Raw genomic sequence first — 22,332 nt, forward strand, 5'->3', positions numbered from 1 at the left:
AAAAATCACAGACAAACATGATCAGGAAAACAAAACAGGCCAATTGGTTTTATTCACGAAAATACAACTTTCTTGAGAATGAGTTTGTAAACAAGACAATGAAATCGAATTACATTTCACACGAAATTTGCATACATTTGAACTTGCAAAAAAGAAGTATCTCTGCCGAGACATAATAGCGTCAGACCTTACATTAATAATTATTGTATTCTGATCTGATTGTTATTTTTTATGCATAACTATTTGAAAGTGGTTCTCATCGATGAAAACAAAACGGTTTTTCATTCACTGCTTGAAGTATTTATAGACGTGAAAACATTCGCTTAATCAAATTACATTCTGCACGAAATATTTTGTATCCATTTGTCCCGAAACTTTGAGGAAATTGAAATCTTTGTGGACAGTACTGCATAAAAGCAGTTTATAGAATTGAATAAAAAGATAAGAACCATATTGATAAAGGAAATTTTAAAACTTTATTTTGGTTCATTTTGACGAAATTCAGGATTTTCAAAGACTGCCAGTAAACGGCTGTATGGTAGCGGGCAGAAGTCGGTTCGTTCTGAATTTTTCAATACGGTATACAAGTTACAGGTCAATAAACAGACCCTCTGTACAGTAAAAAACGTTTTGGGAACAAACCATTGTGAACTCATTTTCTATGTTGATCAGTAAAAATCCTTAGTACGACATGGGGCTTGTTATCAAGTTTGTTAGTACGTTAATACTGCAAGGTGTATAACCTCAGAGAATTATTATCAGTGTGTTTTGTTTTATTAGCGGTTTATACTCCACGGTCTTGGAATGGGAGATCAAAATTAAGGCAAATTTCTGATATTATCTGATTGCTTGGCACAGATTAGTACGATACTTAATTGGTTAGGAAATTTAAACAAACATTAAATTGAATGAGAGTAGAAAGGGAGGGACAGGTGGGGGTGAAAGGCTAAGGAGATGGAAAGGGAGGGAGAATTTAAATCCATGCTTGGTTATATCACGCAACCTTTGACTTCTGTTGTTTTCTCACAAGAACAAAAATTAAGATGGGGTTCTACCTGAATTTGAATGGAACTTTAAGAGATTTAAAGAAGGGATTGAATAAAAAGAATGGAAACACCTTCAAACAGTTGACCCCCTCGCAAGAGCACTCCGGGTTGTCAGGAGACTGTTTGGTGTCCGTCCACCAATTTTTAACTTCAAATTCAAATTTTAAAATCACATTAAATCTTCAATATTTCTTATTTGTCTACATTTTACTAATCCTTTGAGAAAAACTATCGGCTCCCAGACATCCCCCAAAATCGTTCAAAAATTAACAAAATACTGCAAAACATATATATATGGGATAAGTAAAGCTTTTTTGGATTCCTTGAAACGCGGCTGAAATGGTTTTCAGTGTTTTCCAGCCCTTATACTTTGGGTCAGTACTACTATTCTTCACCAGTTTCTATTACAGTAATGGTATGAAACAAATACCTAATCATTGGTCAATAAGTTGTGATCATTTTCTTGACAATAGTACCTGATTAGGAGTTGTATACTGTTCCATTAAAGTGTAAGGACTGGAAAATACTGAAATGCGTCAGCCACCTAAAGCGTTGGAAAACTTGGTCTTCAGGTAAAACCCCGCCTTTATTAAAAGGCTGTCAAAATGACGTTGCCATGGTGATTTCAAGTTACTGGCACAATAACTAATCCTACCAAATTATTGCGAGATAAATTTTCGATAAACGCGCAAAGTTTGGCAGCGTTTGGTTGAATCTTGAAAAAGTTATAAGCGTCAAAAGTCAGCGAGGGCCTCAAAAGCCCCCCCCCCCCCCTCCGGCCTGAATAGGTTTAAGTGACTGTTTTTGCAGTGATTTTTACTGTACTGTACCCTGCCTTTCAAGTCAAAACAGATAGCTAATTATTAAGCGCCCGATTTTAAGCTTCTCAAGCTTCTCAAGCTTCTTGTTCTTTCTAATTTTCGCGCGTACTTAATTTCGCAAAATTCGGGAGGTCGCGATACCCTTCTGAGAAATCGTTTCTTTGAGAACTTTCGGTAACTATACATTTTCTGAAATTGCTGTAAAATGGGCCATTTAGATCAGATATAGCTGGTGAGTCACGCAGATGACACAATTACCATTTTCTTTTAAAGGAAAATTGTGGTAGGCGTGTTGGCCTAATGGTTAGCGCGCTGGACTCGCTGGACTCCGGATCAAACCGTTCGGCTTCGAGCCCTTGCCCTGGCACTCCGTTGTGTTCTTGAGCAAGACAATTTACTCTCATAGTGCTTCTCTTCATCCAAGTCTTTAAATGGGCACCAGCGAATTTACTGCTGGGGCTAACCCAGCGACTGACTTGCATCCCATCCGGGGGGGGGGGGGGGGGGGAGTAGAAATACTCCTAGTGGATTCATACTACGGATACCGGGATAAGCTCCGGCCTGATAGGCCACTAGGCTCGTATCCTTCAAAGCAAAATTATTCACAACCCTCTAACGTCTCTCGAAATTCAACGAAAAAACAATTCAGTAAAATGTATTAATTCTTTAAACTGAGTACATACCCCTGCCGTTCAAGCGTCTGATGTAAAATCGTGCAGGGTCTGAACGGAAATTCTCGGGTCTTGCCTCCTTGGTGCGATTATTCAGTTCGCACAAGTTTTCCTCTCTGACATAATTATAACTCTGGCAGCCGATTTCCTGTTCGCATTTGACATCACACTTGTGAGGGGCTGTTACTGACATCTTTTTAAAGACGAAGCCCTTGAGAGCCATGCCAGGTATGTTAACTTCTGTTCTGCATCGATCATCAGCAGTTACGAAGTTCATCAACGAACCGAACAAGAAGAAACAAGGAACCGTCCACAGCATTTTCTCGATCTTTTGTTACTGTATGGAGACGAAAGTGAGCTACTATCAAAGACTTTAAAGACGGGACTAGATTAAAGCGAAATTCAAATAGTGAAAAATATAAAAATGTGTATGACCAGGACCTTTATTGCGAACGGAAAAGGTGTCTGTAGATTAATCAAGATTTTTCGAACGGCGAGCGACAATTTAAAATCATCATCCATTATAATAACATGTTGTTTCTATGTGACACAATTAGCTGAATAAATTGTTCCAGGAGGAAACTGAATGTATGGAGCGAACAAAAACAAATCGATCAAAAACACTACGGTCAGTAAGTCAGTAGACGTCGAATTATCCCTGATTAATGGACAGTTAATGGAGAGTAATAATTCTCAATAAACGCTCTGGATTTAATGAAAGTAAATCGATTAAGCATTAAAATAAAAAAGAGGAAACGAGTGTTACACAAGAAATTCATCCGAACGAAACCCGCATTTCGGACAAACATTAAAAACAGCACAAACTCTCGAGGCTTGACTATTTTGCAAACATTCGAGAGTCGTTCCGCGAGATCTATAACCCTTATGTTTGCGTTTTGTGTTGGGGATGTTACTCGTTAGAAGTAGAGAGTGCAGCCGCCATACATTGAACAATTTACGTATGGAAAGAAATTACAAAAAAAATATATCTTTCTTTAACTTTCTCATTCATAAGTTTGGCTTTTGACGTACAAGAAAAACTTATCCGATTTGATGCTTTGTTTATAAATAGTCGAACAGCTCCCTTCGCCTTGTATCAATTATTGGCTTCGTTTTCATGTGAATTTTTTAATCATTAAATTTTACCTCTGATCATTTTTTTTTTTGCGTAACTTTAAAATCGGCGTTATTTAAATGTTCCTAGTCACATTCACCTTTCTGTGTTTTCACTTTCCTTTCTTTTTCTTTTATAATGTACAATTAACCTGGAAAAACAAATACACGTCTGTGTAATAAAATGCAAGAAAACAAAACATTTTCAGCATCATGATTTTCAAGAAAGTAAATGAGCCGCAATTGTCAGAAAAGTGTATATGTTGGAAATTTTTTCCTGTGTATTTTTCATTTGAACAATGGCGGAATGATTCACTAATATCAATAGCCTACATTTGTATAAATACCTGAAAGATGGTCGACGTTATTTCAGATCTCGTGGCAGTCTTAGCTTGTACTGAGTGGTGTGTAGTGTAGTCGCTAACACATTAAATAGCTTGTACCAGCTGCCTTATATAATAAATTATTGATTATGGAAGCCAGTCTTAATGACAACAGTTATCTGCCTGATAAGATAGACGCAAACAACGTTCGTTCGGCAATGTTTCACTGAAATTTGAATAACTTTCTTATGGTCAACCGGCGCGCACCGCCGGCTGTAAATTTTCTAGATCTGTTAACTGTTTCTAGTCCAGTTTTTAATATTTCCCGTATATACGAGAGGGATGAACTCCTCTCCCTTAAGTACTGGGCCTCTTCCAAAAGCATCAATCTCACTTGTTAGCTATATCATAGAGGGCATAGACTGCATTGAGGAAACTATTTATTGTGTATTGAATTGCGTTATCTTACCATACTCTGAGCACATGTTTCGTTTCGTTTTAATGACGGCTGAATAGAAGTATTGTACGGGGCATATAAAAATGAATTAGCAGAGTTCCCCAGCTGCAGTTTTTAATATGAGAAAGATGATGTTTTTGGAATGAAAGTTTTTGTATTTGTTCCGTTTTGCAGATTTAATAATTGCAGTCAATGCCTTTGACGTTCATGTCTAGTTCTGGAAGGTTCGCTTGTAACAAGCGATATTCGCATATTAAGATACAAACAGCGTGCGACCAGGCTTTCTCTCCACTCGAGAATTAGACATGGAAAGAAAGAGAGAAACGCCAGCTTGTAGTCTAAGAAATATGAGAATAAAAATTTTAAAACACCTCAGCAGATGATTTCCGTGGTAAAAGATTTGATCTACCTTTCAACTTTTGAAAATGAAATAAGCGCCCCGGGCGCTAATTCGAGCATTTATCTAATTTGATGCGAGTTTATATTTTGAAAATATTAGGGGAGTCTAAAAATGATTTATTCAGGACTGGGCGTTTTCTTTGTTATCCACAACATATGGCTTAAGTGAAGTGTGAAGTGAATACTTTATTTACCCTCGGATTGTAGAGTAGCTTTTAACATAGCTAATATCTCCGAGCATTTCAACAGTACAACGGCACAATGGGAAATTTCTGGTAATTCGAAATCTCGCGATTTAAGATGGCCCACACTTGATTTTGCGAAGAAATTGGGGAATTTGTGAAACATTTCTTCCAAAAAAGTAACCAGCTTTCTTTATGTTTTTCGCGGCATCAAATTTTTACGATCGGTTAATACATCCGGTGTCGCAGTTCATTAGTGAATTAGCATATTTATGTTTTTAAGAACTAAGTTTGGTAGAGTGGTAATAGTAAAGAAGAACTAAAATAATTTGCGATTGTCATTCATACAACACATGTCTTCGAACTGAATTTGCGCTTAACTTTTCTTGTAGAATTGAGCCAAAGCCAAGTACCTGTAATACAGAAACAGAGGTTCGAGTCTGAATGCAAATAATTCAGTTCGTAATTTTAATTTTAAGCAAAACCTGGAAAACCCACAAACCTTTCTGACTATATCTAAAGTTTTATCCGGCGACAATCTGGTATGGCGTGTCTTTGGAAATTTGATGTCTTTATGGCAAACATATTTTGACAGGCTTCCCAGTTCCCGACCCAAATTTTGCCGTTTTCAAAACAGAAAAATGCGTGGAAGGCAATGAAACCCGACCCCTTTTACCCCTTTCATTTGAGGAAAATGAACTAACCAACAAGTAGATTTTTAACAACGACATTTTTTTAATGTCGAATAACCGTTTTCTACCTTATCTAGAGAAAAAAACAGCATTTTCTCCTAATTGACAACCGCTTAAAAACGCTTAACAGTAAATCCTTAGCTAATGGAAAATTGTTAATGAATTCAGTTCCTACGAGCAGATTGTACAGTTCTCCTACTCGTTTTTCTTTTTTTCGTGTATTAATAAAGTCAGTCGGTCCAACCGACCGACCGACCGACCAAAAACCAGAAAACGACTTCGACGCTATACGAAAAAAAAAACAGAAAAAAGGATTAACAATAAAGCTAGTTATCTCAGCGTGGTATATAAAGAATATTTATTTTCTTTGCTCATTTACAGCTAACGCTAATCTGTGATGAGCGTATTTAGTGGAATTGCGGTCAAACGAAGAAAAAGAAAACTAAGTCTCGATAACAAATTTTGAAGCGACAGTTGTCTGTCACGAGTCTGCGTGGCTTCAAATAGTTTTCAAAACGACACCAATTAAGTTATTCCAAGAAACGGAGGGCACGAGACCTTCAACGTGGGGAAAGCGCCTGCGCTTTCGCTACTGCCACTGACCTGCAGTGACAGCGTTGAGCCAGGCTATCGTACTCTCTGTTTCAAGGTTTCGATTTTCTAGCGACATAGGTAGTACTAGCTGCGTAGATATTCACTTTAATATGAAGATTGATGAAATAGAAATCAGAGTTACGTAAAAAAAAAAATGGCAAATCAATCGCCATTCTGATATCTTATCCGGCTTTTGCATGCATTAATGAATTTACCAAACGAAAAACAATGCGAGCTTTAGAAAATAATTACAATTTTGCGGCCAAGCGAATATTAAAATAATTAAAATGCAAAACTCTTTCAGCTCTTATCGTTGCTCCGCTGGTTTAATCAATAACTGTACTCTCAGTATAATATATTATAAATTTTTAAATTTCAACGCGACAATGACAATTACAACTAATCAAATTTACCTTTCACTTTCAAACGATAACGAAAATCCATAAAAAATGAAATGAGAAGTAATCCACTCAGGGAAAAGAGACTTCAAATTCAAATTTCAGTTCTCAAGTTTCTCTTCTTTTATAAGTCACAGAAGTGATTACCGAGCAAGAACACAATACACAAGGAGGACGTTCACTGAACGTTAGCCGAAAACCGCCAGAGCACAACATGAACGAATCACAACGTTCGCCGCTGACTCTCGCACGTGGTCTATCTAATTACACTTCATGTAAAACGCATCGTCCTGTCCGGTATTATAATCCCTTACATCGGGCGATTTCCATTCGACCAAAAATTCCGGAAATTTCGGAACAAGGACGAATGGTACAGAAATTTCCTGGGAAAGTTTCCAGAAAATCTGGAAAGTGTTGACTTTCCGAAATGCGAACCATTCAACCGAAAACTCCGGGAATTCCAGAAGCAAAATCAAATGGAACTGAAAGTTCCCAGAAATTGTTTTTGGAAATTTGGGTCTACCTTGCGAGGTTGTCCTCTTTACCGGAAATTTTGGAAAAAGCTACCATTTCACACTCAGCCTAAGTTCCTTCGGCAGAAAATTTAGCGATTTGTGCAGCTGAAAGCAGGTACATGTGTTAAGGAAGCATTCTTGAAACTCCAAACAAAAAATTCAGGTGAACTCGGTTGTTTTTCGTTGATGTTTTGCAGGCGGCAGCAAAGAAATGTACAAATATTTATAACGCGCATGTAGGCCACGCCATTGTTTTGTTCATTAAACTTTTTGGGTTGGCGACGTTTTCGTTGCTTGTAGTGTGCCTTTTTAAAGGTCCCTGTATTTGTGGCCACGATGTCATTCATGGCGTTTATTTTCAGTGCTCGGAATGCTTTTTATTTACAAAAATATCGAGTTACATGTGCTGGAAACCGGCCACAGTGCATTATTTTAATGCACCGTAGAAATTTCCATATTAGACGCACAACCTGATTATATGCAAATTTTGTTTTGCCTTATCTGCAGTCAACCGGAAAAGTTGGAAAATGCTGTTCCATTTGCCACTGGAATTTTCCGGAAACTCAAACCAGGATTTTTGGTCGAATGGAAAGCGCCCATCATCTCCTCTTCTAAAAAATAGGCTTGAATCTCCTGATTCAGAGTCAATAACCAAAGGCTGAACAGTGTTTATGAAACCTAATGAGTTCAGTCCCAACAAAGTAACATCTTAATATTCTGTCAATGTTCTCTTAACAAATTCGCATAATTTCGAACAAAGTTTTCAACAAAGTAACATCTTATTGTGCCCTTAACGCTCTTGCTTTCTTTAACAATTTTGGCTTTAGTTTCCGTAATCGCTCCTTTTCCATGGCCTGCTGATCCTCAAGCATCTGAAGACGGTCTGTAATCTGCTGTAGGCTGTTTACAACCCATTCTCCATATCGATCTGGTGGTTTTCTGACACGAACGGGTCTTTGACTCTGTGAGGCATACTCCTGTTCCTCGACCTCCGGTTCACTTTGCCCATTCTCCTCGCCACTTAAGTCAGCTGGAGCAGACAGAGACTTTTCACTTTCACCTCCTGGTGGGATAGTGGGTCTTTGACGCTGTGAGGCATACTCCTGTTCCTCGACCTCCGGTTCACTTTGCCCATTCTCCTCGCCACTTAAGTCAGCTGGACCAGACAGAGTCTCTTCACTTTCTCCTCCTGGTTGGATAGTGTCAGTTCCTTCAACATTTTCATCCACCACACTGTCACCTCCAGTATCACCCTCCGCTGCTGGCATTCCGATCACTGGATCACCACCTGCACCCCTTTCCACCAAACTAGGCTGCAAAACATCCGTATAACAGGACTGATATCCGCTGTCTTCTAAAACATCAGAATCTTGAACCTGTGGCTCATGCTCACATTCACCTTCCACCACCTCAGTATCATCTCCCTCAGAACTTCTAACTGCATCAGTCATTGCTCGCTCGCTCACTCCTTCTGACTTTCTCTCATATAATCGTAAATTGTTAAAATGGACCACTTTGGACTTCCGTGAGCGCCCGCCAACTTTCTCGACAAGGTAGGTTACTTCAGTGACTTGTTTAACTATCTTGTAAGGTCCCTCCCACTGTCTGTGAAACTTGCTTGCTTCACCTGGCTTCAGTTCTGGCGAAAAACGCAAGACAAGATCACCAGCTTGATAAACTGTGTGCTTCACCCCCTTGTCGTAGGCATCCTTCTGTCGTCGCTGGGCCACCTTCAGATTCTGCCGTACATCTCGATAAGCAGTTTCCAAATTCTCATGAAGATCAGCAACAAATTCAGTGTAGGAGTGATCAGTGGTATCAGCTGAACCCATCATCACATCCAAGGGGATCCTCATCTCTCGTCCAAACATAAGTTCAAATGGTGTGTGACCTGTAGAGGCATGGACACTGCTTCGGTAAGCCATCATGCAGTAGTCCAGGTGCTCATCCCAGCTCTTGGGATTCTCTTCAATTCTTGCTTTTAACATGGCCTTTAGGGTCTTGTGAATGTTCTCTACTTGACCATTACCTTCTGGGTGATACGTAGTTGACCGAGTCTTACGGATCTCAAGCATGCGGCACATCTCTTCAAAAACCTTTGACTCGAAGTTGCTACCTTGATCACTATGAATACTGTCAGGCACACCAAATCTACAAATCCAGTTCCTCACAAGTACCTTTGCACACGTCGTGGCCCGCTGGTTGGGTATCGCAAATGCTTTAACCCACTTAGTGAAGCTGCATTGTACTGTCAAAATACAGCGATTTCCTCTTCTAGTACGGGGCAAGGGGCCAACTATGTCAATGTGGATCCTTTGCATGGGGTTTCCTGATGGTACTGGCTTCAGAGGGGCTCTTGGTTTTGGTTTAGACTTGCACTTCGCACAGGTAAGGCAACCGTCACAGTGCTGATGCACTTCCTTTGTTAGCCCAGGCCTCCAGAACCTTGCAGTCATCTTCTTCAAAGTCTTCATTCTTCCTAAGTGAGCACCTGCCACACCATCATGAATTGAAGTAAGTGCTTCCCTAACCAAACGTTTTGGCAAAACCATCCGTTGCTTACATTTAGCTGATGAGGTGTTTTCAGGTGGCTGAAGATAGAGTACACCCCCTTTTAACTGCAACAAGGCAAATTGCCCCCAGACTGCCCTGGTGGTCCGACTCATTGACTGAAGTTCCTCAAAAGTCGGTTTCTTCCACTCTCGTGACAGCTGCTCCACAACTGGGCCAATATCAGGGTCTTCTCTCTGTGCTTGTGCAATGGCTTCCTGTGATCATGAACCTTCCCCCTCACCTCCCTGACCAGTCTGGGACGTTCCTGTAACAGCAGCTACCTGGGAATTTACTGATGGTACACAGGACAGGCATTCTCCATGATTTCTTCTCGGTTGTCGTGACAAGGCATCTGCATTACAGTGCTGTTTTCCAGGCCGGTGTGTAACTTCATAGTCATATTCCTGCAGGCGTTCCAACCAGCGCGCTACTTGCCCTTGGGGCTCTTTGAATGACATTAACCATGTTAATGAGTGGTGGTCAGTCCGCACACGGAACCGCCGTCCAAGCAAGTAATAACGAAAATGGTCAATGTAAGTCACTAGAGCCAGCATCTCTAACCGAGTTGCGCAATAGTTCTTCTCATGGTCATTTAGCGATCGATTTCCATAAGCAATTACTTGTTCAGCCCCATCTGGTTGCAACTGAGACAATACAGCTCCAATTCCCAACTGTTGGCTAGCATCAGTGTCAAGTATGAATGTACCAGCATCAGAGCTAAAGTCTGGGTAAGCAAGCACTGGTGCACTTACCAACCGATGTTTCAGTTCCTCAAAGGCTGTTTGCTGTTTTTGCTGCCAGTCAAATTGAACACCTATTCTACACAGTTTGTAGAGCGGTTCTGCAATAATGGAAAATCCAGAGATGAATCGCCTGTAATAACTGGCAAGACCAAGAAAGCTCTGAAGCTCTTTAACATCCAGTGGAATGGGCCATGTTTTGACTGTCTCAATTTTCTCTGGGTCAGTTTTTATCCCCTGCGAGGAGACAACATGCCCAAGAAATTTGACTTCCTTCTTGAGGAACTGGCACTTTGTTAGCTTCAGTTTTAAGCCAGCAGTTCGTATCCGGTCAAAGACCAACCTTAGGCGGTACAGATGCTCTTCCAATGTAGAAGCCCAGATGATGATATCATCTAAGTACACAAGACAGTGTGTCCAAGTGAGTCCACTGAGTGCTAAATTCATCAACCTGGTAAAGCTTGCGGGCCCATTCGTCAAACCAAATGGCATGACCTTCCACTGGAATTGACCACGATGGGTAGAGAATGCAGTTTTTGGTCTGTCTTCTTCTTTTACTTGCAGCTGCCAATACCCTGAGGCTAGGTCAAGACAGGTAAACCACTGAGCACCACCAACAGCTTCTAAGACATCGTCAGTCCTAGGAAGAGGTATGGCATCTTTTTCTGTGCACTGGTTAAGTCTTCGAAAGTCAATACACATACGGTAACTCCTATCATGTTTCCTAGCCAGAACAACTGGGCTACTCCAGGGACTTTGGGACTCTTCGACCTTACCACTCGCTAAGAGCTCATCCAGCTGTTTGTCTATAATCTCTCTCTGATGGGGTGGTACACGACGTGGAGGTTGCTTCATTGGTGGATGGCCACCAGTGTTAATTTCGTGTTCCATTAGATCTGTTTTTCCAAGATCAAAACTGCTGACTGCAAAAATGTCCTTGTACTCCTTCATCAGTGATGAAAACTGCTCCTTCTGGTCTGGTAGAAGCCCTTCAAAATTTGGTTCAACTGCACCCATCCAATTGTCTTGGTTTGCCTGCTTGTCCCTCTCCTCCATCATGTCAATAGCCGAACAGGATGCATAGGATGGACTTGACAAATTTGGATCAACTTCAGTAGGTATGACACTACCATTAACACAGCTGATGGGCTTGTATTCAGCAATAGGAATATCTGAATGCAATCTTACAGGTTTGTCCGAGAAGTTTGCAACTCGAATAGGGGTTTGTCCTGCCTTTGGAACAACTAGGGAACGAGCGATGCAAATTTCGGAATCTCTCCGCAGTTCCTTGGACCCCTCCAGAATTCCAGGGCTACCAAAATTCTGCTCATATCCTTCCTCTAATCTAGCTCCTATCACCTGTTCAGTTCCAGGTTCGACCTCTACATCAGCACACAGAAAAATCCTACAAACACTAGGTTTTACTTTGCAGTATCTGATTGGAATCTCAATATTCCCAACTACAAGAGTCCCAGTATCATAATGAATCTGGCAGCCATAGTATTTGAAGAAGTCTGACCCAAGGATACAGTCATGGTTTAGTCCCCGTATTATCATAACAGGCCAGGAGCAATCAATATTTCCTATACGAAATCTCGCTTCTGCTTCTCCAAGAACAGTCAGTTCATTACCATTTGCTGTAGTAAGCCTCCCTGTCACTGGCTTAAGTCCAGAAACATTTCCACTCTTCTCCCACGCACTCTCACTTAATACACTAACAGTTGCACCAGTGTCTAACAAAACACACATCAAACGATGATTCACAAGTCCAGAAACATAAATTCCCGAAACTGATATGGCAGACAGTACATGTTCATTTGTAGGTGTATTGTTATTTACCTTATGGACATTAGCTAAAACAGCTTGGGCCACCTTTTCTCTTCCTACGGGGACTGGCTGGCCCCGGGCAGGCCCCGAGTTCCGTTTCCCGTTGCTCTAGTTGGACATTCCCGCGCAAAATGGCCATGCCTTCGGCAAGCATAACATACCACTTCATCCCGACGTCGCGAAGGTGTCGTCAGTTGTTTCTCAACTTTACTTTCCAGCTCTTGAATTTTCACATTCATACCAAGAACTATCTCCTTAAGCTCACGAATCTCAGTGGAAACTTTGTCACCATCCGCTGACGCACTCACCACATTCACCGACTTTTTCTTTTCCACAGATGGCACAGCCTGACAAGCTTTACGCGCGCTTTCCAACCGACGAACAACACGAACAGCCTCCACAACCGACGCCGGTTGACTCATGAAAACTTTTTCTCGTAAATCATCGCTGATTGCCACTTCTTGAATAAACTGATCTCTTGCCAATTCCACCTTGAACGAATAAGCGGCCTCCGGGTAGGCATTTTCCACTAGCTCCATCAAATTATCGGCGAATGCTTCGAAGTCCTCATTCGGCCTTTGACACCGAGCCCGTAACTGCAATTTGTAATCTTCTTTCGTCTTGCCTGAATCAAACCTTTGGATCAGTTGTGCCGTGAATTCCTCGAAAGGTAACGATCCCGAAAGCTTGAGCAGCTCAACCGCTTTGTAGGCCGGTTGATCCAGTAGGGTGAGCAAAAATGCTCGACGATCTGAAGGCTTGATATGTACGAGATTTGCATACTGAAGAAACTGCGACAGCCATGTTTTGAAATTTTGACCCACTGAATAAACACGCGGAGCTCGTACGTTCCTCCTGGATTCCGTTTCGCTAGAAACCACCATGCTCTGCTTCAGGGCCTGGGATAAGGTATTCACCAGCTGCTGAATTTCAGAACTCTCCTTCTGCGATGCACTTTTTGGTAGTGGCTTCGCTTCTTGTTTTGGCGCGGGTTCTTTCGAAAGACCGCCTTCGGCGCCTTTAGGCTTTTCCTCTTCTCCGTCACTCATTTCTGGTCACTTTAAATCCCGGACCGCTGCCACCAATGTAATAAACTCGAGCAAGAACACAACCACACCAGGACGACGTTCACTGAACTGTAATTAAGCCGTAAAACTCGCCTAGACGCTACAACATGAACGAATTCACAACGTTCGCTCGCTGACTCTCGCACGTGGTCTATCTAATTACACTTCATGTAAAACGCATCGTCCTGTCCGGTATTATAATCCCTTACAGAAGCAGCGATATATATATCTATTTATTCGAGCCATTTATTAGATGTTACCAAGTAAAGGTGCCTACACACGGCAGGGACATGTACCAGCGACATGTAGCAGCGACAAAATCATGTGTTGTTTACACTGCGGGGACATGTAGCAGGGACGTGTAGCGGGGCCAAAATCATGTGTTATTCAATTGAAGGGTCAAGTAGCAGCGACATAATCATGTGTTGTTCACACTGAAGGGACATGTGGCAGCGCGAAAATCATGTGTTGTTCAATTGAAAGGACATGTAGCAGCGACAAAATCATGTGTTGTTCACAATGAAGGGTCATGTAGCAGCGACAAAATCATGTGTTGTTCACAATGAAGGGTCATGTAGCAACGACAAAATCATGTGTTGTTCACACTGAACGGTCATGTAGCAGCGACAAAATCATGTATTGTTCAAACTGAAGGGACATGTAGCAGCGAAACTGAAGGGTCATGTAGCAGCGACAAAATCATGTGTTGTTCACAATGAAGGGTCATGTAGCAACGACAAAATCATGTGTTGTTCACACTGAAGGGTCATGTAGCAAAGACAAAATCATGTGTTGTTCACAATGAAGGGTCATGTAGCAGCGACAAAATCATGTGTTGTTCACACTGAAGGGTCATGTAGCAGCGACAAAATCATGTGTTGTTCACACTGACGGGTCATGTAGGAGCGACAAAATCATGTGTTTCCCTGAAGGGAATAGCAGCACAATCGTGTTGTCACACTGAAGGGTCGTAGCAGCGACAAAATCATGTGTTGTTCACACTGAAGGGTCTGTAGCAGCGTAAAATATGTATTGTTCACACTGAAGGGCAGTAGCAGCGTCAAAATCATGTATTGTTCAAACTGAAGGGACATGTAGCAGCGACAAAATCATGTGTTGTTCACACTGAAGGGACATGTAGAAACGACAAAATCATGTGTTGTTCACAATGAAGGGTCATGTAGCAGCGACAAAATTATGTGTTGTTCACACTGAAGGGACATGTAGAAACGACAAAATCATGTGTTGTTCACACTGAAGGGACATGTAGAAACGACAAAATCATGTGTTGTTCACACTGAAGGGACATGTAGAAACGACAAAATCATGTGTTGTTCACAATGAAGGGTCATGAAGCAGCAACAAAATCGTGTGTTGTTCACACTGAAGGGTCATGTAGCAGCGACAAAATCATGTGTTGTTCACACTGAAGGGTCATGTAGCAGCGACAAAATCATGTGTTGTTCACAATGAAGGGTCATGTAGCAACGACAAAATCATGTGTTGTTCACACTGAAGGGTCATGTAGCAGCGACAAAATCATGTATTGTTCAAACTGAAGGGACATGTAGCAGCGAAACTGAAGGGTCATGTAGCAGCGACAAAATCATGTGTTGTTCACACTGAAGGGACATGTAGCAACGACAAAATCATGTGTTGTTCACAATGAAGGGTCATGTAGCAACGACAAAATCATGTGTTGTTCACACTGAAGGGTCATGTAGCAAAGACAAAATCATGTGTTGTTCACAATGAAGGGTCATGTAGCAACGACAAAATCATGTGTTGTTCACACTGACGGGCCATAAAGCAGCGACAAAATCATGTGTTGTTCACACTGAAGGGACATGTAGCAGCGACAAAATCATGTGTTGTTCACACTGAAGGGTCATGTAGCAAAGACAAAATCATGTGTTGTTCACACGGAAGGGACATGTATCAGCGACAAAATCATGTGTTGTTCACACTGAAGGGACATGTAGCAACGACAAAATCATGTGTTGTTCACACTGAAGGGACATGTAGCAGCGACAAAATCATGTGTTGTTCACACTGAAGGGTCAAGAAGCAGCGACAAAATCATGTGTTGTTCACACGGAAGGGACATGTATCAGCGACAAAATCATGTGTTTTTCACACTGAAGGGACATGTAGCAACGAAAAAATCATTTGTTGTTCACACTGACGGGCCATAAAGCAGCGACAAAATCATGTGTTGTTCACACTGAAGGGACATGTAGCAGCGACAAAATCATGTGTTGTTCACACTGAAGGGTCAAGAAGCAGCGACAAAATCATGTGTTGTTCACACTGAAGGGACATGTAGCAGCGACAAAATCATGTTGTTCACACTGAAGGGACATGTACTGAGCAGCGACAAAATCATGTGTTTTTCACACTGAAGGGACACGTAGCAACGAAAAAATCATTTGTTGTTCGTAAATTCACACTGACGGGCCATAAAGCAGCGACAAAATCATGTGTTGTTCACACTGAAGGGACATGTAGCAACGACAAAATCATGTGTTGTTCACACTGAAGGGACATGTAGCAACGACAAAATCATGTGTTGTTCACACTGAAGGGACATGTAGCAGCGACAAAATCATGTGTTGTTCACACTGAAGGGACATGTAGCAACGACAAAATCATGTGTTGTTCACACTGAAGGGACATGTAGCAGCGACAAAATCATGTGTTGTTCACACTGAAGGGTCAAGAAGCAGCGACAAAATCATGTGTTGTTCACACTGAAGGGACATGTAGCAGCGACAAAATCATGTGTTGTTCACACTGAAGGGACATGTAGCAACGACAAAATCATGTGTTGTTCACACTGAAGGGACATGTAGCAGCGACAAAATCATGTGTTGTTCACACTGAAGGGTCATGAAGCAGCGACAAAATCATGTGTTGTTCACCCTGAAGGGACATGTAGCAGCGACAAAATCATGTTGTTCACACTGAAGGGACATGTACTGAGCAGCGACAAAATCATGTGTTTTTCACACTGAAGGGTCATGTAGCAACGAAAAAATCATTTGTTGTTCACACTGACGGGCCATAAAGCAGCGACAAAATCATGTGTTGTTCACACTGAAGGGACATGTAGCAGCGACAAAATCGTGTGTTGTTCACACTGAAGGGACATGTAGCAACGACAAAATCATGTGTTGTTCACACCGAAGGGACATGTAGCAGCGACAAAATCATGTGTTGTTCACACTGAAGGGACATGTAGCAACGACAAAATCATGTGTTGTTCACACTGAAGGGTCATGAAGCAGCGACAAAATCATTTGTTGTTCACACTGAAGGGTCATGTAGCAGCGACAAAATCATGTTGTTCACACTGAAGGGACATGTAGCAGCGACAAAATCATGTGTTGTTCAATTGAAGGGACATGTAGCAGCGACAAAATCATGTTGTTCACACTGAAGGGACATGTAGCAACGACAAAATCATGTGTTGTTCAATTGAAGGGACATGTAGCAGCGACAAAATCATGTTGTTCACACTGAAGGGACATGTACTGAGCAGCGACAAAGTCATGTGTTGTTCAATTGAAGGGACATGTAGCAGGGACAAAATCATGTGTTGTTCAATTGAAGGGACATGTAGCAGCGACAAAATCATGTGTTGTTCACAATGAAGGGACATGTAGCAGCGACAAAATCATGTGTTGTTCAATTGAAGGGACATGTAGCGGCGACAAAATCATGTGTTGTTCACACTGAAGGGTCATGTAGCAGCGACAAAATCATGTGTTGTTCACACTGAAGGGTCATGTAGCAGCGAAAAAATCGTGTGTTGTTCACAATGAAGGGACATGTAGCAGCGATAAAATCATGTGTTGTTCACACTGAAGGGACATGTAGCAGCGACAAAATCATGTGTTGTTCACACTGAAGGGACATGTAGCAGCGATAAAATCATGTATTGTTCAAACTGAAGGGACATGTAGCAGCGTCACTGAAGGGTCATGTAGCAGCGACAAAATCATGTGTTGTTCACACTGAAGGGACATGTAGCAACGACAAAATCATGTGTTGTTCACACTGAAGGGACATGTAGCAGCGACTAAATCATGTGTTGTTCACACTGAAGGGTCATGCCGTGTAGCAGCGACAAAAACTTGTGTTGTTCACAATGAAGGGTCATGTAGCAGCGACAAAGTCATGTGTTGTTCAATTAAAGGGACATGTAGCAGCGACAAATCATGTGCTGTTCAAAAAAATTGTGAGTGTCTTGACAATAATGGTTTCCTCATTTTACAAATCGTATCATGGAGTTGGTGTGCACTGGGAACCAGTTTTTTTTTTGGAAAAGTGAGTTTCTTTAGCGTAAGCGTACAAAATCGCTATTCATTAGTGGTATTACCGTAGCCAGTGAGGTCCATCCGAGGCGCGGTTATTGATGATTGAAAACTTTTCGCAATACCCCGCAAGACGACTTGAAATACAGTCGGCTTTGTAATTTTTGACGGCCTCTACATTGCCCTACTAGAAACTAGAAAAGAATTAAATTGCCAAGGAACTTATAGTAAGTTACAGTATCGCTTTATTAAACTCTGAGTGACACTTTACTAATGAGGTCCCAGAGTTGCCATTGCTCGCTTCATCCTTTATAGCTCGACAGGGAACTAACGTTTCGAGCCTGGCAAAAAATGTTGCCATACGGGGTTCCCTACCTTCTCGGATTTCCCATCAACTCAAAACAACAGCCGGCGTTCGAAAGCGAGGAAGGCAGGATGAATAGCCTATTTCAGTCATAATAAGCCGGATAGACTTTTGATTTCAAGTGTTTTGGTTGGGTTTCTTTTCTTCGTTAACACAAGAAAATTTGCAGGGGTTATCCTTGACTAATTATTATAACTGTATATTCAGGTATTCATCTCCAATCGTCTCTACAGCTCTTCTTCAGCTGTCTTGAAGTAATCGAGGTCAAAGATCATCCCTTGAAGAACCCTTTAGTTATTCGTAGGGTTTACAATTTCTTATACCCCGGAATACCAAGAATAGAAAACTTTTCCTAGAGGATTAGGTTTGCCCTCCGTTTTTTTTGGGAACAAACGTGGTCTGTAATGTGGAGTTATGATGTCGTGTCAAGGTGACCCCTCACCCCCACCCTGCGGAGGGGAGTATTCACTTACATAAGCTATGTATATATGTGCCGCGCCAAAGGGTGTGGTTTCTCAGCTGTTTTTGTCTGTAATAGGTTAGATTTGTGCACTCAGGTCAGTATTTAGGAATAATTATTGGATATAACTATTTTTATCATTGTTATTACTCATCTCTGAGAAGTGCAATTCAGTTGACATTGGGAGTTTTAAGCCCTTCTCGATGTTTACGCAAAACCGAAGCAGTTCCTAAGTAGGGTACGTGTGGTCTGAAATAGGGTAGGAAAATCGCATATTCTTCTCTTATGGTCTGACCGTGGTCATTCAATCGTCCCTTAAAGTGAAACGGCACAATTTTATCCGAATTCGACTTCGGTGTGAATCATATTTTCCGTTCGTTAACTTTAACTTCGTGCTGTTACTGCTGCTGCGGCTGGTGTAAGCCTGGCTCCGATTGTTCAAAGAATGGACGAAGCTATCCACGGGATAAATCACTATCCAGTGAATAGCGTAGTATGTTTTGTCAACACTTATCCACTGGATAGTGATTTATCCGGTGGACATATTTATCCACACTTGGAAAATCCGGGCACTGGCCATCAAGCAACTCACTAAATGGCGAGAGGAAAAGAAGTAGGGACGGGAACAGCTCCCACCTCATGCATTTGAAAACTGTGCAGGAAAGAAATGCGCACAAAGAAAAATTCTTTATCACTTTGAACAAAATCACTGCAAAATCACTGTAAGTGCAATTACAATGCATTTATTCAACGTTGAGGAACAAATCAAAAACAGAAATAAACATACACAGTATAAACATTCGCCAGGGTGTTTTATAATTAAGCAATACAATGGCTCAATAAACTACGCGTGATGTTAGAGAACACGGCAGGAAACAGCTGGTGATTACAGGTTTTCAAGTGTTCATCCAACATTGCGCCGATGAACGATACAAATGCGTGATATAATTGTCATGATAAGTTGGTTGTCCTGTGTAGTTGTTGTTATCACGTGATCCTTAGTTCACATGTTCTGTAAAAGGACTTAAGAATAAACTCTTGAAGTGTACGGACGTGTACTTCTTTACTCATAACATGGTACCAGGATCTCTTCAACAGTAAGCTTTCTGACTCTGAACTGTAACATGGAACGCATTAAACCTCCCTCGGAATTGGATATTGATAGTCTGAACCTCGCAGAAGAGTGGAATGAATGGAAAGAAGCGTGGGAATTGTATCGGGTATCGAGCGGCCTACACGAAAAGGACGATGCCGTACAAATAGCAACCATTCAAAGTGTTCTCGGGAACAAAGCAAGACGAGTGCTGAAAACCTTACCGGGCATTTCCGGAGATATCACAGCAAGAACCGTTGCAGGCATTTTAACAGCGCTTGAAACGTATTGTGTACCACGGAAAAACACAATCTACGAACGATACCGTTTCAAAACGACAGCACAAGAAGGTCGCCCGATCGACGTATTTGTCACAGATCTTAGACGAAGAGCGGATTACTGCGATTTTGGGGCGATTAAAGAATCTCTGATAAGAGACCAAATTGTCGTTGGAATATGCGATCCAAAGCTCCGAGAGAGACTAATTTAACACGGATTTAACACTCGAGAAAGCCATAAAATTATGCAGAATTACGGAACAATCCAAAGAACAATCTAAAATCTTCAGCTCCCCCCCAACCACCGAAGAGAGCAGCATTGATACCGTAAAGAAAACACAGCCGCCGGTAGACACCGGAAAATCCAAGCAGGAAGACTCAAAGAAAATTCTCAAATGCAAGTTCTGTGCCATGTCTCAAAACAGAGGAAATTGTCCCGCCTATGGCGCCACGTGTCTCAAATGCAACGGACGAAACCACTATGCTCGGTGCTGTCTCAAGCCGAAGGATGGTACGGAAGAAAGAAGAGTTCGTCACGTACGAATTGAACTGAGTGAAGACAGAGAACCAATGGAGGGGCTGTACATCGAGGAAATTCAAGGTAGCACTAGAAGGAACATTCAGTCAGACTTATTAGTTAATAATGTTCCCGTCACTTTCAAACTCGATACGGGTGCAGAATGTAATGTAATGTCCATGCGTTTGGCAAATGAGTTAAATGCCCGTATAGAGCCAACAAGCATGTTACTCAAATCATTTGGGGGGCACCAATTAGATACAGTGGGCAAATGTTTTCTTGACACGAAAGTAAACGAGAGTAAGGGTACAACTCCTTTGGAGTATTATGTCCTTCGTAATGATGTGAAACCTCTCCTGGGTTTAGACTCATGCTTAGAGCTAGAGTTAATCAGCCTGAATAACAAAGTAGAACAAATAGGTCTCAATGTCGATGAAGTTCAAGCAAAACCTAGCCTACTGGATGAATTTCAGGATGTTTTTGAGGGTTTAGGATGTGTTGAGGGCGAATACAACATTAAGTTGAAGGCTAATAGTCTTCCCACCATTCAACCACAAAGGAATGTTCCCCTAAGATTGTTGGACAAACTCAAAGTAACTTTAAATGACCTTGAAAGAAATGATATTATTGCCAAAGTGGAAGAACCGGTTGAATGGGTCAGTAATTTAGTAATTGTTGAAAAACCAAACAATTCGCTGAGATTGTGTTTAGACCCACCAGATCTAAACGAAGCTATAGAACGGGAAGATTTCACACCTCCAAGCTTTGAAAAAATTTCAAACACCCTGAACGGTTGCAAAGTTTTCTCAGTTGTTGACATGTCAAATTGTTACTGGCACCAAAAGCTCACAGAAGAATCCTCATTTTTATGCGTGTTTAACTCGCCCTTTGGGAGATACCGGTTTAAGAGAATGCCATTTGGTATTTCATGTGCAAGTGAAGTGGCCCAGAAAATGGTTGAGAAACATTTTGGTGATATTTCAGGTGCATTACCAATTTTTGATGATATTATCATTGGAGGTAAGGATGAACAAGAACATGATTTGATCCTACGCAAGGTTCTGACCAGAGCACGAGAGCGCCACATTAAATTCAATCGTGACAAAATTCAATTTCGTGTTAGCCAAGTCAAGTACATGGGTGAAGTGGTTAGTGAGTTGGGATTTTCACCAGACCCAGAAAAAATTTCTGCTATTCACAACATGCCCACCCCATCATGCAAACAAGACCTGCAAAGGTTATTGGGCATGATCAACTATCTTGCTAAGTATATCCCAAACATGTCGGAATTAACTGCCCCATTGCGATCCTTGCTTAAGTGTGGTGTACCATGGGCTTGGTTTCCAGAGCACGATACTGCGCTTACAAAACTCAAATCAGTCTTGAGTAGTGCTCCAGTTCTACGATTCTATGACACAAATTTACCCACCACACTCCAAGTTGATGCCAGTAAAAGTGGCTTAGGAGCATGTTTGTTGCAACAGAACCAACCAGTTGCATATGCTTCACGTGCTATGTCAAATTCTGAGACAAACTATGCTCAAATAGAAAAAGAGCTTTTAGCAATTGTTTTTGGGTGTGAGAGATTTAACATGTACACATATGGAGCAGAAATTGAGGTGCTCTCGGATCATAAGCCCCTGGAAAGCATTTTCAAAAAGCCTCTTTTCAAAGTACCTCCTCGATTGCAAAGAATGAGACTTCGTTTGCAAAAGTACAATCTCAATGTCAGATATGTTCCAGGGAAGTTTCTTTACATTGCTGATACTCTCTCTAGGGCATTTGATCAGTCCAGTACTCCTATTGACAGTGATATGCATCATGACATGGAGCATTTCATTCATTCCGTGATCACCAATCTCCCAATTTCAGATGTTAAGTTGATGGAATTACGAGAACTTAACTA

General features: G+C 41.5%; 2 protein-coding genes and 1 non-coding gene across 5 annotated transcripts in view; 2 read left to right on the forward strand and 1 right to left on the reverse strand.

Moving 5' to 3' along the window:
- LOC144651272 (cyclin-D1-binding protein 1 homolog) overlaps positions 1-22,332 on the forward strand; it is a 130,426-nt gene that overhangs the window by 48,432 nt on the left and 59,662 nt on the right. The gene's annotated exons all lie outside the window — the stretch shown is intronic.
- Positions 1-22,332, reverse strand: part of LOC144651229 (uncharacterized) — a 56,202-nt gene that overhangs the window by 6,557 nt on the left and 27,313 nt on the right. The gene's annotated exons all lie outside the window — the stretch shown is intronic.
- LOC144652779 (U4 spliceosomal RNA) lies at positions 17,756-17,897 on the forward strand. The gene has a single exon (XR_013570630.1). It is a non-coding gene; the product is annotated as a U4 spliceosomal RNA (small nuclear RNA).

Source organism: Oculina patagonica, chromosome 4 (assembly GCF_052425735.1).
Source record: "Oculina patagonica isolate OP01 chromosome 4, crgOcupat, whole genome shotgun sequence".
Lineage (NCBI taxonomy): Eukaryota > Metazoa > Cnidaria > Anthozoa > Scleractinia > Oculinidae > Oculina > Oculina patagonica.